This window comes from Bufo gargarizans, chromosome 5, assembly GCF_014858855.1.
Source record: "Bufo gargarizans isolate SCDJY-AF-19 chromosome 5, ASM1485885v1, whole genome shotgun sequence".
NCBI lineage: Eukaryota > Metazoa > Chordata > Amphibia > Anura > Bufonidae > Bufo > Bufo gargarizans.
Window position 1 is genome coordinate 228,943,312 of NC_058084.1, and position 16,882 is coordinate 228,960,193.

General features: G+C 42.1%; 1 protein-coding gene across 5 annotated transcripts in view; it reads left to right on the forward strand.

Annotated features, from left to right (window-relative positions):
• PTPN3 (protein tyrosine phosphatase non-receptor type 3) overlaps positions 1–16,882 on the forward strand; it is a 1,297,151-nt gene that overhangs the window by 30,439 nt on the left and 1,249,830 nt on the right. The gene's annotated exons all lie outside the window — the stretch shown is intronic.

Genomic DNA, 16,882 nt, shown 5'->3' on the forward strand with positions numbered 1-16,882 from the left:
AGAGACTACGCTTGTGGGCGTGCCTGTGTCACGGACGGTGTACAGGAAACAAGACAATGCAACATGCATATATGACTCACTGGATCCAAAGCTAAGGAACTAAAAGGGAAACCCCTGCACAAGAGCTGGCACTTTCCCTGGCTGCTCAGCCTATGCAAAAATCCCAAAGGTGGATGGTTGCATATCCACGTACCTCGACTATATAACACCTGAACACCCTACAATAGTGAGGGGACACGACCACCGGCTCCCTACACCAGACGCGGAGGGAGTCAGGGTCACCTGGGATCCAGCAAACAGAAAATAACAGATAAATGTACAGCACTTAGTAGCAGACTGGGAAATAGGATCAGCATGCACACACACTCCAGGAAGAAGTATAAGCCGCCCAGTAAAGCATTATGGGGAGGAATTTAAAGGGAAGCAATCAGTCCAACTACATGACAGCTGAGAGAGGCTAACTAGATGAGGAACTGAATACCACAACAAAGAAAACTCAAGGAGGAGGTTCTGAAAGGCCTCTGTCAGAGCTTCTCAGCTGTCTGGTTGTGACAGCCTGCCTGCAACGTGCCGAACGGAACTCCATAGCAGACGCTGACGTCATTGGAGGCGGTCACAGTGTTGGGCAGAGGCGAGAACCAGAGTGCCTGCGGCTGCCACCATTACAGTCTAGTCTAGACTATATACAGTTGTGCCATGGTAAAATAAATATGTGCGCCGTCATAGTTTGTTACCTACAATCTGAATCACCTTATATACCTCAGGCTCATATACTATTATACAGTGTGTTATATCATGTATTCTGTACCTCGACCGTGCTACATCATACACAGTGCCACATTATATAGTATGTATTTGTATTGTAATGTGTGTATGATGTAGTATGAGGTATATATAATACATGTAACACACTGTATATGTGTTATATGAGGTATATAACACAGTATATGATGGTATACTATTATCAGGTATATAAGGACTCTAATGAGTGTATGATAATAGTATGACCGAGGTATATGATATATAACACTGTATATGTGTAATATAATGAGGTATATATAAGGACTCCTATACCTCATTATATTGCACACATACAGTGTGTTATATTATATCATATACCTCGCTCATACTACATCATACACTCCATAGAGTCTTTATATACCTGATATATACCTATACATAACATATACTGTGTTATATATACCTCATGCTATTATACATATACAGTGTGTTATATATGTATTATATTATGTACCTCATACTACATCATACACACATTACAATTACATACTATAATGTATGAATGATGTATTATGAATATGAGGTACACACGGTATACCGTATTTTTCGCCGTATAAGACGCACTCCCCCCCCCCCCCCAAAAAGTGGGGGGAAAATAGCAGTGCGTCTTATACGGCGAATGTAGCTGATTTTGGCCAGTTTTCAATGATACACCCGCCGCGATGCCGCGCGGCGGGTGTATCAGCTGTGAGGGAGGAGGTGCTGGGGGCCGGCATCTGCATTAATAATGACAGCGGGGCCCGTGCAGTGACTATTCTACTACACGGGCCCCGCTTACTGTATAATCATATCTCTCTAATAGTTAATTGATGTATGCATCGCATAATGAGCGCTAATGAGCGCTGTGTATTACCGTACTTACAACTAGAAGCGCTCGCCGTTCGGAGCAGAGAGGAGGCAGGCCGGGAGGACGGGCGCTTGCAGCGTGAATCATATGTCACGCGCCTGCACCGCCCACTTATGAATGAAGCAGGCGCTTGACGTATGACTCACGCTGCAAGCGCCCGTCCTCCTGGCCTGCCTCCTGCCTCCTCTCTGCTCCGAACGGCGAGCGCTTCTAGTTTTAAGTACGGTAATACACAGCGCTCATTAGCGCTCATTCTGCGATTACATGCATACAACAATTAACTATTAGAGAGATATGATTATACAGTGAGCGGGGCCCGTGTAGTAGAATAGTCACTGCGCGGGCCCCGCTGTCATTATTAAAGCAGATGCGACCCCCACCCCCTGTATTGAGGGTCATTCACTACAGGGACACTTATGGAGGGGATCTGTGGATGACACATAGCATAAGATGCTATATATGTGTCATCCACAGATCCCCCCCATAACTGTCATTCACAGATCCTCATCCTCATAACAGTGCCATCCAGAGAGGATCCCCCATAAGTGTCACCCACAGATCCCCCATAAGTGTCACCCACAGATCCCCCATAAGTGTCACCCACATATCCCCCTTAACAGTGCGTCACCCACAGACCACAATTAGTTCAAAACCCACCAAAAGTGCACCTTTTGGTTCAAAATATTTTTTTTCTTATTTTCCTCCTCAAAAACCTAGGTGCGTCTTATACGGCGAAAAATACGGTATGTATAATAGTATGACTATATGAGGTATATAACACACATATATTATGTATACTATTATCAGGTATATGAGAACTTTAAGGAGCGTATGATGTAGTTATGATGGAGGTATTATACACTGTATATGTGTAATATGAGGTATGTATAAGGCCTCATGTACACAACCTCGGTGTGTTTTGCGCAGGGGGGATAAAAATCAATGTTTTTTTTTTAAATTTAAATCAGGATTTTTTTAATTTAAATCGGATTTTTTAATATAAAATGCTTTTTGAGGAAAATATATTACCATCCAAAGGTTATTTCATTATGAAATAAAGATTACTTTTTTAATTATGTAGAATAAGGCTGTATATGTTTAATTTTTTGTTAAATTCCATTAATCCATTCACAATGTCATGCTTTTCCAGAGGTTTTTGTAAGATTACTGGGTAGTTTCTCTGCCTACAAGATATTATCACAGATGCTTGGTTTAATTTTGGAGTTCTCAAAACTGAATTTATAACATGAAAAGAGTTGAGAAAAAGATCTTAATCCTAACTTCTACAAACCTATAAATACAGAATTAACCCCTTCAGTGCTAAGTTTAAAGTTAAGTGAATAGAATATAAACAATATTTCTTCATCACTTTCACTTCAAAATATCACTTTCTTGCGTAGGCTGGGCTGACAGTCTAAGTTTCTTAAAATATATATATAAATATATATATTTTCTTTAGCCAAATTAGTTAACAAACATTGATGTTTAAGCAAATAACATGCTGTAATGTTATTGCTTCAGTTGAATAAATCCTATTTAAATTGTTATTATTGAGGTAATGATTATTTTTCTCCTTCCTAAGTACAACAGAAAAATTGTCCAAATATGAATCTTTATGTAAAAAACTATGATTTAAATCAAATCCACCCTGGTTTTGCGGTCCACAAATCGCGGATCCGCAAAACACGGATAGCGTCCATGCACGTTCCGCAAATTGCGGAACGGCACAAAAACTCAGCCTTTAATATAACTGCCTATTCTTGTCCGCAAAGCCCAGACAATAGGACAGGTTATACATTTTTTTGTGGGGCCATAGAACGTAGCAATGGATGCGGACAGCACATGGAGTTAATTGAAGTTAATGGGTATGCATCTGAGCTGCCAAATATGCGGCTTGGATGCGGACCAAAACAGCTGTGTGTGCATGCTATGAAGCCTAAGAAGTGTATGATGTAGTATGAGGCTTAACACACTGTATATTAGGGCTGCACGATATGGGAATTTTGTGCGATTGCGATTAGGGCCCTAAAAATTGCGATAACGATATGCGATGCGATATTTTAAAGGAATTGTGCTAGAGGTCTATTTGCTTGGATTTTCCCATATGAGCCGCTGACGCGGCTGGGTATGACATAGTTATGGGGGATCTGTGGATGACGCTGTGTTGTGGGGGATCTGTGGATGACGCTGTGTTGTGGGGGATCTGTGGATGACGCTGTGTTGTGGGGGATCTGTGGATGACGCTGTGTTGTGGGGGATCTGTGGATGACACTGTTATATGGGGGATCTGTGGAGGACGATGTTATATAGGGGATCTGTGGAGGACGCTGTTATATGGGGGATCTGTGGAGGACACTGTTATATGGGGGATGTGTGGAGGACGCTGTTATATGGGGGATCTGTGGAGGACGCTGTTATATGGGGGATCTGTGGAGGACGCCGTTATATGGGGGATCAGTGGAGGACGCTGTTATATGAGGGATTAGTGGAGGACGCTGTTATATGGGGGATCTGTGGAGGACGCTGTTATGGGGGACCTGTGGAGGACACTTATGGTGTACCTGTGGATGGCACTGTTATAGGGGATGTGTGGAGGACACATAGGGCCATGAGGGGGGCCAGCTTAACCACTTCAACCCCGCTAGCTAAAATCAATAATTCATCAATGGTTAAGGAGGTCAGATCGTGAAATATCTGCCTTCTAGATTATCCGGGATACAATTATCATTCTGGAGGAATAATCTTTAAAACATAACATTTAATGTCTTTGCTAATAAAAAATCCTTGATACAATGTGCGAAAAAAGAAAAAAAAAGTTGAATATAGTGAGATGAACACGGTGTAGGACCATTAATGGCTAAGGCCCATGGTCATCTCAGTATATTGATATTAAATTTGAATGCGCAGCGGCACTGAGAGGGTAACCAGTGTGTCCTACCGGTATTTCACGATCTGACCTCCTTAACCATTGATGAATTATTGATTATACTGTACTTTTGATATGGCAGGCTTTCTGGACAGTGGCATAAACACAGAGACATGGTTTGAAGAGGCCAAAGAGGTCTTTTCTGATAAATCTTATCAGCAAAAAAAGAGTATACCCTCCTTTAAGATTGCCTTCAAAGAATTAAATCGTCTTTATAAAGAACATTTGGCCAGCTGGTGGGAGGTACAGAGCCTTGATAATTATATCAGGCAGGGCATCGTACCCCGAGGACTCCGCATTTCTGTCACTCCAGTACAGAAACAGCGGAGCCCTGGTTTCACCACACGTTGGGAGCAACTGGCCACTAAAAGCTCACTCCAATTGATGACACTTCTATTGGAGGAGGAAAGACTAAATTTAACTAGCCTAACTGACAAACTGAAAACTCAGATTGAAGTGACAAAAACTTTCGTAGGTGATCCTGAATTTCAAAATAAAGAAAAACAACTCCAAGTTACAGTTGAGAAATATCAGTATTACCTACGAGAACGAAAACATAGGCAGTTCAATAAGGATTTAGCCGAATTCAAAGAGAATAAGGCCTACTCTGTCTTGAAGGAAGTGATATAACAAAATAACGGATTCCGCGCTACTAATCTAAGGCGATCTATAGAGATAGATGTTATTAAGAACAAAACAACTGAATAATCTATTACCAAAATGGATAACACAAGTCCATATTGAGCATGCGAAAAAATTGCGAAAAAAATTCGGGTGCGAAAAGTCAAAATGCGAAAAAACAAACAGATGTTAAGAGTCTGTGTTTCCCACATAAAATAGCGATCGCTTCACTATAATGCGCATAGATCAAAGACTGTGACTAACTCGCATCTGTATTCAGCATGCAATGGGCCCGCTATCCGTTTCTAACATATAGTTAGATCACACTGATAGCACCAACGACTCGTTCTGAAAGTCAGAGTTAATATATGATGTACAATAATATGTCTCTCCGATCTGGTTAGATCTTACTGTAAAACTCTAGTCGTGTGTTCCAGACAAGTCGAAATTACTATACGATGAGCCAACTATCCACCACTGGCATATAGTCAGGTCTTACTGATAGCACCGGACACTTGTTCAAACAAATGGGGATAATCCTAAGATGGGCAATGCTCTCCGTCTCCAACAGGCAAACGAATCCCGCTGCGAGGAACCAGGTGTTCGCTCCAAACAAATCAGGATTACCTTTTGCAAAGGACAAAGAAGAAATAGTGCAATACCCTCACGGTTTAGAGGTAAGAAATTTTAATCTACTCACAAGCATAAGTTTTCACATGCGTAAAAATTGCCCGACCCGGGTTTCGCACTTAGCTTCATCAGGGGCTGCGGTATAAATGCCGCCAAAGGTCCACAGGTATTTATCAACCCTTAACCCCGGAACAAGAACGGACTTCCGTTTGTCCAGGCAATATATTAAAACTTCACAATATACAGATACTTAATTAACTATAATAGCACATAGAGAATTATTACTAAAACACAATAAATATAGAAAATTTAAAAATGACATTACATCCATAATAACGTTAAAACAATATTAAATTTACTTAATTTTGACAACTTGCTTGCATAATTAAGAACTAAATTAAGAAGAAATGTTGTTATTATTTTTGTTAATAGAGGTTCAGGCCATACAGACTGATTTGATGTCCCATTCAATGTTATGTCCATGTGGCTGCAACGTATTCATTTCATAGATCCATTGCGCCTCCCTTTTATTAATTTGTGTAGTGGGATTGCCTCCTCGCCAATGGGGTTTTACTAATTCCACACCGCAGAATTTTAGGCCAGCAGGATTTTTTTGATGGAATTTTTTATAATGTGCAGAGACACTATGTGTTTCTAATCCCTTTCTGATATTTTTGATATGTTCTGCGACTCGTACTTTTAATTTTCTCAGTGTTCTCCCAATATACTGGAGACCACAAGGGCACTCCAGCATATAGATAACACCCATCGATTCACACGAGATGTTTCCACAAACTTTTTTTGAAATGGATTTTGAGGTAGACACAAGGTCCTCTTTTTTGCTCAATTTTTTGTCATCTCTTGAGCGGTTCCTGCAGCATATGCAGAAACCGCACCAAGTGAAAACATTACGCAATTTAGATGTATTAGAGGGCTCTTTGACATAACTGTGAACTATACGATTTTTGACAGTGGGGGCTCGTCTAAATAAAAAAGGCGGTTTTTTGGGGATAAGTTCTCCTATAATAGGATCATTCAACAAAACGTTCCAATTTTTTTGTATAATGTTTTTGATTTGTGGACAATTAATAGAGTAAGTAGTTGAGAAGGCAAATTTATATTTTTCCTTATTTTGTATTTTTTGCTCTTCTGACATATTTTCTTTTTTACCTGGTTTTTCCAGCTTAATTTCTTCCTTCTGCTTTTGTAAAATTTCCTTTTTATATCCTTTTTCCACAAATCTATTTACTATGATCTCACTTTGTTCCTCATAATCCTCAATATTGGTGCAGTTTCTTTTTATACGTTTTAATTGTCCCTTCGGGACATTGCAGATCCATGGTTCGTGATGACAACTACTTCTTTCAATATACCCATTACGGTCAGTAGGTTTGAAATAAGTATTAGTTTTAATTCTTCTTTCATCTACCTTTATCTCAAGATCTAGAAAATGTATACTCTTTCTACTGACCTCCTGGGTAAATTGAATATTCCACTGATTTGAATTAATTCCGGATATAAATGTTGTTAGACCTGTTTCTGTCCCATACCAAATACCAAATACCAATGCAATCGTCTATATATCTTCTCCAGAGTTGGAGGCTACCACCCTCCATCTCTTCTTTAATAATCGGGTCAATGTACACATGTTCCCAATAGGACATAAAAAGATTGGCGAAACTGGGTGCGAATTTCGCACCCATCGCCACACCAGACACTTGTAAAAAATAACTATCATCATACCAAAAATAATTGTGTCTCAGACAATACTGTATGCAGTCTAATATAAAGATTTTCTGTTCTTCCCGCATTTGATCATCTCTGTTCAAATAAAATCTTATTGCCTCCATACCTATATCATTTGGTATGATGGTGTATAATGAGGTGACATCTAAGGTCATCAAAAAAGCATCCTCAGGAATATTTTCAATTTTTTTCAAGACCTCTAGAATATGTCCTGTGTCCCTTAAATAGGATGGTGTAGTAATCACATACTTTTGTAAAAAAATGTCTATATATTCTGACACACGACTAGTTATTGAGTCAATCCCTGAGACTATTGGTCTCCCAGGTGGACATTCTGCATTTTTGTGTATTTTTGGTAGATAATAGATGGTAGGAGTCTTTGGATATATATTGTTTAAATATTGATATTCTTTATCATTTAATACTTTTTGCATCAAACCTCTGTCAAGCATTATTTTCAATATTTTTTTATACTCCATAATAGGATTTTGTTGAATGATCCTATTATAGGAGAACTTATCCCCAAAAAACCGCCTTTTTTATTTAGACGAGCCCCCACTGTCAAAAATCGTATAGTTCACAGTTATGTCAAAGAGCCCTCTAATACATCTAAATTGCGTAATGTTTTCACTTGGTGCGGTTTCTGCATATGCTGCAGGAACCGCTCAAGAGATGACAAAAAATTGAGCAAAAAAGAGGACCTTGTGTCTACCTCAAAATCCATTTCAAAAAAAGTTTGTGGAAACATCTCGTGTGAATCGATGGGTGTTATCTATATGCTGGAGTGCCCTTGTGGTCTCCAGTATATTGGGAGAACACTGAGAAAATTAAAAGTACGAGTCGCAGAACATATCAAAAATATCAGAAAGGGATTAGAAACACATAGTGTCTCTGCACATTATAAAAAATTCCATCAAAAAAATCCTGCTGGCCTAAAATTCTGCGGTGTGGAATTAGTAAAACCCCATTGGCGAGGAGGCAATCCCACTACACAAATTAATAAAAGGGAGGCGCAATGGATCTATGAAATGAATACGTTGCAGCCACATGGACATAACATTGAATGGGACATCAAATCAGTCTGTATGGCCTGAACCTCTATTAACAAAAATAATAACAACATTTCTTCTTAATTTAGTTCTTAATTATGCAAGCAAGTTGTCAAAATTAAGTAAATTTAATATTGTTTTAACGTTATTATGGATGTAATGTCATTTTTAAATTTTCTATATTTATTGTGTTTTAGTAATAATTCTCTATGTGCTATTATAGTTAATTAAGTATCTGTATATTGTGAAGTTTTAATATATTGCCTGGACAAACGGAAGTCCGTTCTTGTTCCGGGGTTAAGGGTTGATAAATACCTGTGGACCTTTGGCGGCATTTATACCGCAGCCCCTGATGAAGCTAAGTGCGAAACCCGGGTCGGGCAATTTTTACGCATGTGAAAACTTATGCTTGTGAGTAGATTAAAATTTCTTACCTCTAAACCGTGAGGGTATTGCACTATTTCTTCTTTGTCCTTTGCAAAAGGTAATCCTGATTTGTTTGGAGCGAACACCTGGTTCCTCGCAGCGGGATTCGTTTGCCTGTTGGAGACGGAGAGCATTGCCCATCTTAGGATTATCCCCATTTGTTTGAACAAGTGTCCGGTGCTATCAGTAAGACCTGACTATATGCCAGTGGTGGATAGTTGGCTCATCGTATAGTAATTTCGACTTGTCTGGAACACACGACTAGAGTTTTACAGTAAGATCTAACCATCTGTCGGAGAGACATATTATTGTACATCATATATTAACTCTGACTTTCAGAACGAGTCGTTGGTGCTATCAGTGTGATCTAACTATATGTTAGAAACGGATAGCGGGCCCATTGCATGCTGAATACAGATGCGAGTTAGTCACAGTCTTTGATCTATGCGCATCATAGTGAAGCGATCGCTATTTTATGTGGGAAACACAGACTCTTAACATCTGTTTGTTTTTTCGCATTTTGACTTTTCGCACCCGAATTTTTTTCGCAATTTTTTCGCAATTTTTTCGCATGCTCAATATGGACTTGTGTTATCCATTTTGGTAATAGATTATTCAGTTGTTTTGTTCTTAATAACATCTATCTCTATAGATCGCCTTAGATTAGTAGCGCGGAATCCGTTATTTTGTTATATTTCTATTTAGAAGTGTTTGAACCTACTTCATCAAGGTTACCGCAGCTCTACAAATCCATTAACCCACACCTACCAAATTTTGTTTAGTCTATTGTCTTGAAGGAAGTGATCCCTAAAGAAATAACTTCAGAGATCTCCACCACTGACACCGAACTCTCGGACAGTGAGAGAGAATCTGGGGGCAATCCTAACCGGAATAAATCAAAAAATTTCAATAAAAGAGGGAGAGGTAGGGGGAGAGGCAGAGGTACAACTGGTCCAAATAAAACCGGTTTTTTAGATCAGGGTGTGAGTTACCCACTAAGGAACCGCCCCATCACACGGGACCTATCGGGCCAGAAATAATCAATCTTTCTAGCCATACCCTTACCCATAGCGAAATGGCAATATTATCAAAGGGGTTGTCATTTGTCCCCACTCGTCATTACGACATGTTTACTTGGGTCAAGGACCTCCATTTGTTTATAAGAAAGCTCAGGTGGCATAAACATTTTAAGAACGTTGAAAAGAAGAGAGCTCAGATCTTAGGCATACCAGCAGATATTCTGAAGGATGTCGAGTTGCTACACAGCTTAGCAGAAGACGAACATACGTCGCAGGGCGCTGGCCCATTCACCCCTTTGCGTAACAAAAGCAATAAAATGCCGCCTACTGGTGACGTTTCATGTGTAGACGTCTTTCTACAACTTGTCAGTGCTGATTTGATGGCTAAGGAGTATCCTCCACAGTACAATAATTGTTCATCTGAAGAACATCGTGCTATTAAGTCTTTGAAAGAAGACAAGGATATAGTCATCAAACCATCCGACAAGGGTGGAAACACGGTTATCATGAATCGACCTGATTATCAATCCATGTGTGAACATATCCTGAAAGATAGCAATAGTTATCAGTTGTTGACGCACAATCCTACAGCATCATACGTGGTTGAATTACGGGAGATTCTCTTAGCCGGGAGAACGGAGAATCTTATCTCACAAGAGGAGCTGGACTTCATGTATCCCAGGCACCCCGTTATGGCCACGTTTTACAGTCTCCCCAAGGTCCATAAAGGCCTTAGACCACTCAAGGGGAGACCAATCGTCGCCGGCATTGGGAGTATCTGCCAAAATATAGGGATATATGTAGACCAGATCCTTATGCCCTTTGTGACTGCACTCCCCTCGTACACCCGTGATACGATGGACCTTCTGAAACGGGTGGAAGGGATCTACATTGAGGACCATTCCTTGCTGACCAGCATAGATGTGGAGGCGTTGTACTCCTCCATACCACACGAGGCTGGCCTTACGGCTGTAAGTTACTACCTCAGCATGCGAGGACGGCAGTATCAGGCGCATAATGCTTTTGTCCTACGGTTACTCAGATTTCTGTTGGTGCATAACTTCTTCACCTTCGACGGTCGCATCTACCACCAGCTCAGGGGCACGGCCATGGGTTGCTCCTGTGCGCCGTCCTATGCCAATCTGCTCCTGGGCTGGTGGGAGGCGACCGTCGTTTTTGGGGAAGGTGAATCGATGACCGGGCCCATCACCTTATGGGCCCGGTACATCGATGACATTTTGATTGTCTGGAATGCGGGCACCAAGGATTTCAAAAAGTTTGTGGACTCTCTTAATTCTAACAGTATTGGCCTCCGTTTCACCTACGAGATTGGCGAGAGTTCTCTACCTTTTCTTGATGTCCGTATTTCCAAGACCCCTGGTGGTGAGCTCTCTACCACTGTTTTTCGCAAAACAACTGCTACAAATTCAGTCCTACACTGGCAGAGTAGCCATCCTGTGCCACTAAAGAGAGGGATACCTTACGGACAGTATCTGCGCTTGCGCAGAAACTGTTCTGAAGAACAAGAGTTCCTACGACAGGCAGCAGACCTCCGGCAAAGATTTAGGGCCAGGGGTTACCCTGACAAGGTACTGAAAGGAGCATTTCAGAGGGCGAAAAATACCCCAAGAGAGACACTACTTACCCCAAAGCCTAAGCAAGAAAGTGACAGAAAAGTGAGGTTCATTACAACTTTTGACGGTTCCGCAAAGGAATCAAAGGAGATCTTAAAACGACACTGGCCCATTTTACTTATGGACCCAGATGTCAGGGAAGTTCTGCATGAACACCCACAGGTGACTTTTAGAAAGGGACAAAGTCTCAAAGATTTACTGGTGCATAGCCATCTTGCACCACCGACCAATCCAAATATGTGGCTTGGACGTCGACCTGTGGGCTGTTTCAGATGCAGCGGGTGTGTGGCCTGCGGTAGTATCAGCCCAGGAAAAACTTTTTACAGTACAAACCTGAAGCGTAACTTTGAGATTAAAGACTTCATCTCATGCAGAACTGTTGGGGTAATATATAAAATCACCTGTGTTTGCCACATGGAGTATATTGGGAAAACCAAGCGCGAGTTGCGTAGACGCATAGGTGAGCATCTCCTAGATATTGATAAGCGTCGCGATACTCCAGTAGCACGACACGTCTGCGAACTACACCAAGGCAATCCCAAGGTCATTAGGGTTATGGGTATTGAGACCGTCAGCCCCCCCAAAAGAGGCGGGGATTTGGATAAAATCCTTCTACAGCGTGAGACACGGTGGATATTTCTCTTAAAGACTGTCACACCTAATGGTCTCAATGAACAGTTGAATTACAGCTGCTTTTTGTAGACTGACATTCTTTGAGGATCTATGCCACCGTCACCACCGCCTTCTTGACAGCAGTTGTACTAGCCACCATCCACTTTTTCTTACCACTTTTTCTTACCATCTTTTGTTATCTTTGAAGTACCTGAGACAATACTTTCTTACTTATGTGTGAGTTTGAACACCCATTTGATAACAACCAATTGTACCATAACCTCGCAATATCAGGTTATAGGTTAGGTACTCATGTTGACAAAGAACCTATATGAGATATTATCTTATCTCCTGTGACCATCTTCTATGACCTGTCGCTGTGCTCTTTTACTGTCCGTCAGCGGTTTCGACCCCACTTGGGAAGAATAGCCCCAAATATCTATAAATAAGAGCCGATTGTGGTTTAATATGCTTAGCTGTACCTATGATTGTCCGATCGTGGGTACAACATATGCAGACTGTGAAGCATCAAATACCCGAGTCGCCTCCAACTTCTCTCGTTGTTGGCATCAGCTTCCGCGATCTCGCGATATCTTATGCGAGTTCGCGCATGCGCAGAAGTGCATCTCGCATCAGGCACTTGTCCTGCGCCCCAAGCCTCGTTCCAACTCTGTGTTGTGCGCATGCGCGACGCCTACGTGCGGGCGAGCGCGGCGCCACCTGACGTCTGGCACTGACGTCATCAGAAGCGGGAACTGGGCTATTTAAATCAGGAACGAACGCCAGGTTAGTTGGCGTCCCATATGCAGTTACACACATCGGTTTACTGCATTATTCCTAACCCCTTATCTATGGGGTAGCCCACACAGGAGCCGACCATCCTCGTGCACCTACTGACCACTTTGACTGACAGTGTCATTTTTTGGTCATCAGGTATTACCATTTCATCTGGGATTGACCTGCTTTATATCATCTCCCCTGATGAACTGCCTAATGTCCGGGCAGTGAAACATGCTTGTAGGGACAATGCTCATGCATAGTTAGGGACATATAGTTAATAGAGTTAGGGAAAGGTTCCAGACAGGGTCGTCCTTTCAAGGACGAGTGCCCTGTGGTCAGGCTGCTACCACACTTCTAGTTTTTAGGGTATCGGTTAGACAGCCACAGGATTTCCTTAGGGACCCTACAAACATGTGTTAGACTGTCAGCCGGTTGCTATCTCCCTATCAGATTCATCCGACCATCCATACAGGAAGAACGACTACCGGAATATCGTGTGTTGAAGCAGCCGACATCCTTCCCTGGGTACCGGTAGGACACACTGGTTACCCTCTCAGTGCCGCCGCGCCCGCTAGCTAAAACCCCCTTCATGACCAGGCCACTTTTTACACTTCTGCACTACACTACTTTCACCGTTTATTGCTCGGTCATGCAACTTACCACCCAAATGAATTTTACCTCCTTTTCTTCTCACTAATAGTGCTTTCATTTGGTGGTATTTTATTGCTGCTCACATTTTTACTTTTTTTGTTATTAATCGAAATTTAACGAATTTTTTGCAAAAAAATTACATTTTTCACTTTCAGCTGTAAAATTTTGCAAAAAAAACGACATCTATATATAAATTTATCGCTAAATTTATTGTTCTACATGTCTTTGATAAAAAAAAATGTTTGGGCAAAAAAAAAAAATTGTTTGGGTAAAAGTTATAGCGTTTACAAACTATAGTACAAAAATGTGAATTTCCGCTTTTTGAAGCAGCTCTGACTTTCTGAGCACCTGTCATGTTTCCTGAGGTTCTACAATGCCCAGACAGTAGAAACCCCCCACAAATAACCCCATTTCGGAAAGTAGACACCCTAAGGTATTCGCTGATGGGCATAGTGAGTTCATAGAACTTTTTATTTTTTGTCACAAGTTAGCGGAAAATGATGATTTTAATTTTAATTTTTTTTTTCCTTACAAAGTCTCATATTTCACTAACTTGCGACAAAAAATAAAAAATTCTAGGAACTCACCATGCCCCTCACAGAATACCTTGGGGTGTCTTCTTTCCAAAATGGGGTCACTTGTGGCGTAGTTATACTGCCCTGGCAATTTAGGGGCCCAAATGTGTGAGAAGAACTTTGCAATCAAAATGTGTAAAAAATGGCCTGCGAAATCCGAAAGGTGCACTTTGGAATATGTGCCCCTTTGCCCACCTTGGCTGCAAAAAATTGTCACACATCTGGTATCGCCGTACTCAGGAGAAGTTGGGGAATGTGTTCTGGGGTGTCATTTTACATATACCCATGCTGGGTGAGAGAAATATCTTGGCAAAAGACAACTTTTCCAAATTTTTTATACAAAGTTGGCATTTGACCAAGATATTTTTCTCACCCAGCATGGGTATATGTAAAATGACACCCCAAAACACATTCCCCAACTTCTCCTGAGTACGGCGATACCAGATGTGTGACACTTTTTTGCAGCCTAGATGTGCAAAGGTGCCCAAATTCCTTTTAGGAGGGCATTTTTAGACATTTGGATCCCAGACATCTTCTCACACTTTCGGGCCCCTAAAAAGCCAGGGCAGTATAAATACCCCACATGTGACCCCACTTTGGAAAGAAGACACCCCAAGGTATTCAATGAGGGGCCTGGCGAGTTCATAGAATTTTTTTTTTTTTGCATAAGTCAGCGGAAATTGATTCTTTTTTTTTTTTTTCTCTCTCACTTTCCGCTAACTTAGGACAAAAATTTCAATCTTTCATGGACTCAATATGCCCCTCACGGAATACCTTGGGGTGTCTTCTTTCCGAAATGGGATCACATGTGGGGTATTTATACTGCCCTGGCTTTTTAGGGGCCCTAAAGCGTGAGAAGAAGTCTGGAATATAAATGTCTAAAAATGTTTACGCATTTGGATTCCGTGAGGGGTATGGTGAGTTCATGTGAGATTTTATTTTTTGACTCAAGTTAGTGGAATTCGAGACTTAGTAAGAAAAAACAAACAAAAAAGTATATATATTTCCGCTAACTTGGGCCAAAAAAATGTCTGAATGGAGCCTTACAGGGGGGGGTGATCAATGACAGGAGGGTGATCAATGACAGGGGGTGATCAGGGAGTGTATATGGGTGATCACCCCCCTGTCATTGATCACCCCCCTGGTAAGGCTCCATTCAGACGTCCGTATGATTTTTAAGGATCCATGGATACATGGATCCGATCCACAAAACACATGCGGATGTCTGAATGGAGCCTTACAGGGGGGTGATCAATGACAGGGGGTGATCAGGGAGTGTATATGGGTGATCACCCCCTTGTCATTGATCACCCCCTGTAAGGCTCCATTCAGACGTCCGTATGATTTTTACGGATCCATGGATACATGGATCGGATCCGCAAAACACATGCGGACGTCTGAATGGAGCCTTACAGGGGGGTGATCAATGACAGGGGGTGATCAGGGAGTGTATATGGGTGATCACCCCTCTGTCATTGATCACCCCCCTGTAAGGCTCCATTCAGAAGTCCGCATGTGTTTTGCGGATCCGATCCATGTATCCATGGATCCGTAAAAATCATACGGACGTCTGAATGGAGCCTTACAGGGGGGTAATCAATGACAGGGGGTGATCAGGGAGTGTATATGGGTGATCACCCCCCTGTCATTGATCACCCCCCTGTAAGGCTCCATTCAGACGTCCGAATGATTTTTATGGATCCATGGATACATGGATCGGATCCGCAAAACACATGCGGACGTCTGAATGGAGCCTTACAGGGGGTGATCAATGACAGGGGGTGATCAGGGAGTGTATATGGGTGATCACCCGCCTGTCATTGAACACCCCCCTTTAAGGCTCCATTCAGACGTCCGCATGTATTTTGCGGATCCGATCCATGTATCCATGGATCCGTAAAATTCATACGGGTGTCTGAATGGAGCCTCACAGGGGGGTGATCAATGACAGGGGGGTGATCAATGACAGGGGGTGATCAGTGAATCTATATGGGTGATCACCCGCTTGTCATTGATCACCCACCTGTAAGGCTCCATTCAGACGTCCGTATGTGTTTTGCGGATCCGATCCATGTATCCGTGCATCCGTAAAAATCATACGGACGTCTGAACGGAGCCTGACAGGGGGGTGATCAATGACAGGGGGGTGATCAGGGAGTTTATATGGGGTGATCATGGGTGATCAGGGGTTCATAAAGGGTTAATAAGTGACGGGGGGGGGGGGGGTGTAGTGTAGTGTGGTGTTTGGTGCGACTTTACTGAGCTGCCTGTGTCCTCTGGTGGTCGATCCTAACAAAAGGGACCACCAGAGGACCAGGCAGCAGGTATATAAGACGCTGTTATCAAAACAGCGACTAATATACCTGTTAGGGGTTAAAAAAAAAATCACATCTCCAGCCTGCGAGCGAGCGATCGCCGCTGGCAGGCTGGAGATCCACTCACTTACCTTCTTTTCCTGTGAGCGTGCGCGCCTGTGTGCGCGCGTTCACCGGAAATCTCGGCCTTCACGAGATGACACGTATATGCGTCACTCTGCGCAGGGCTGCCGCCTCCGGACCGCACATC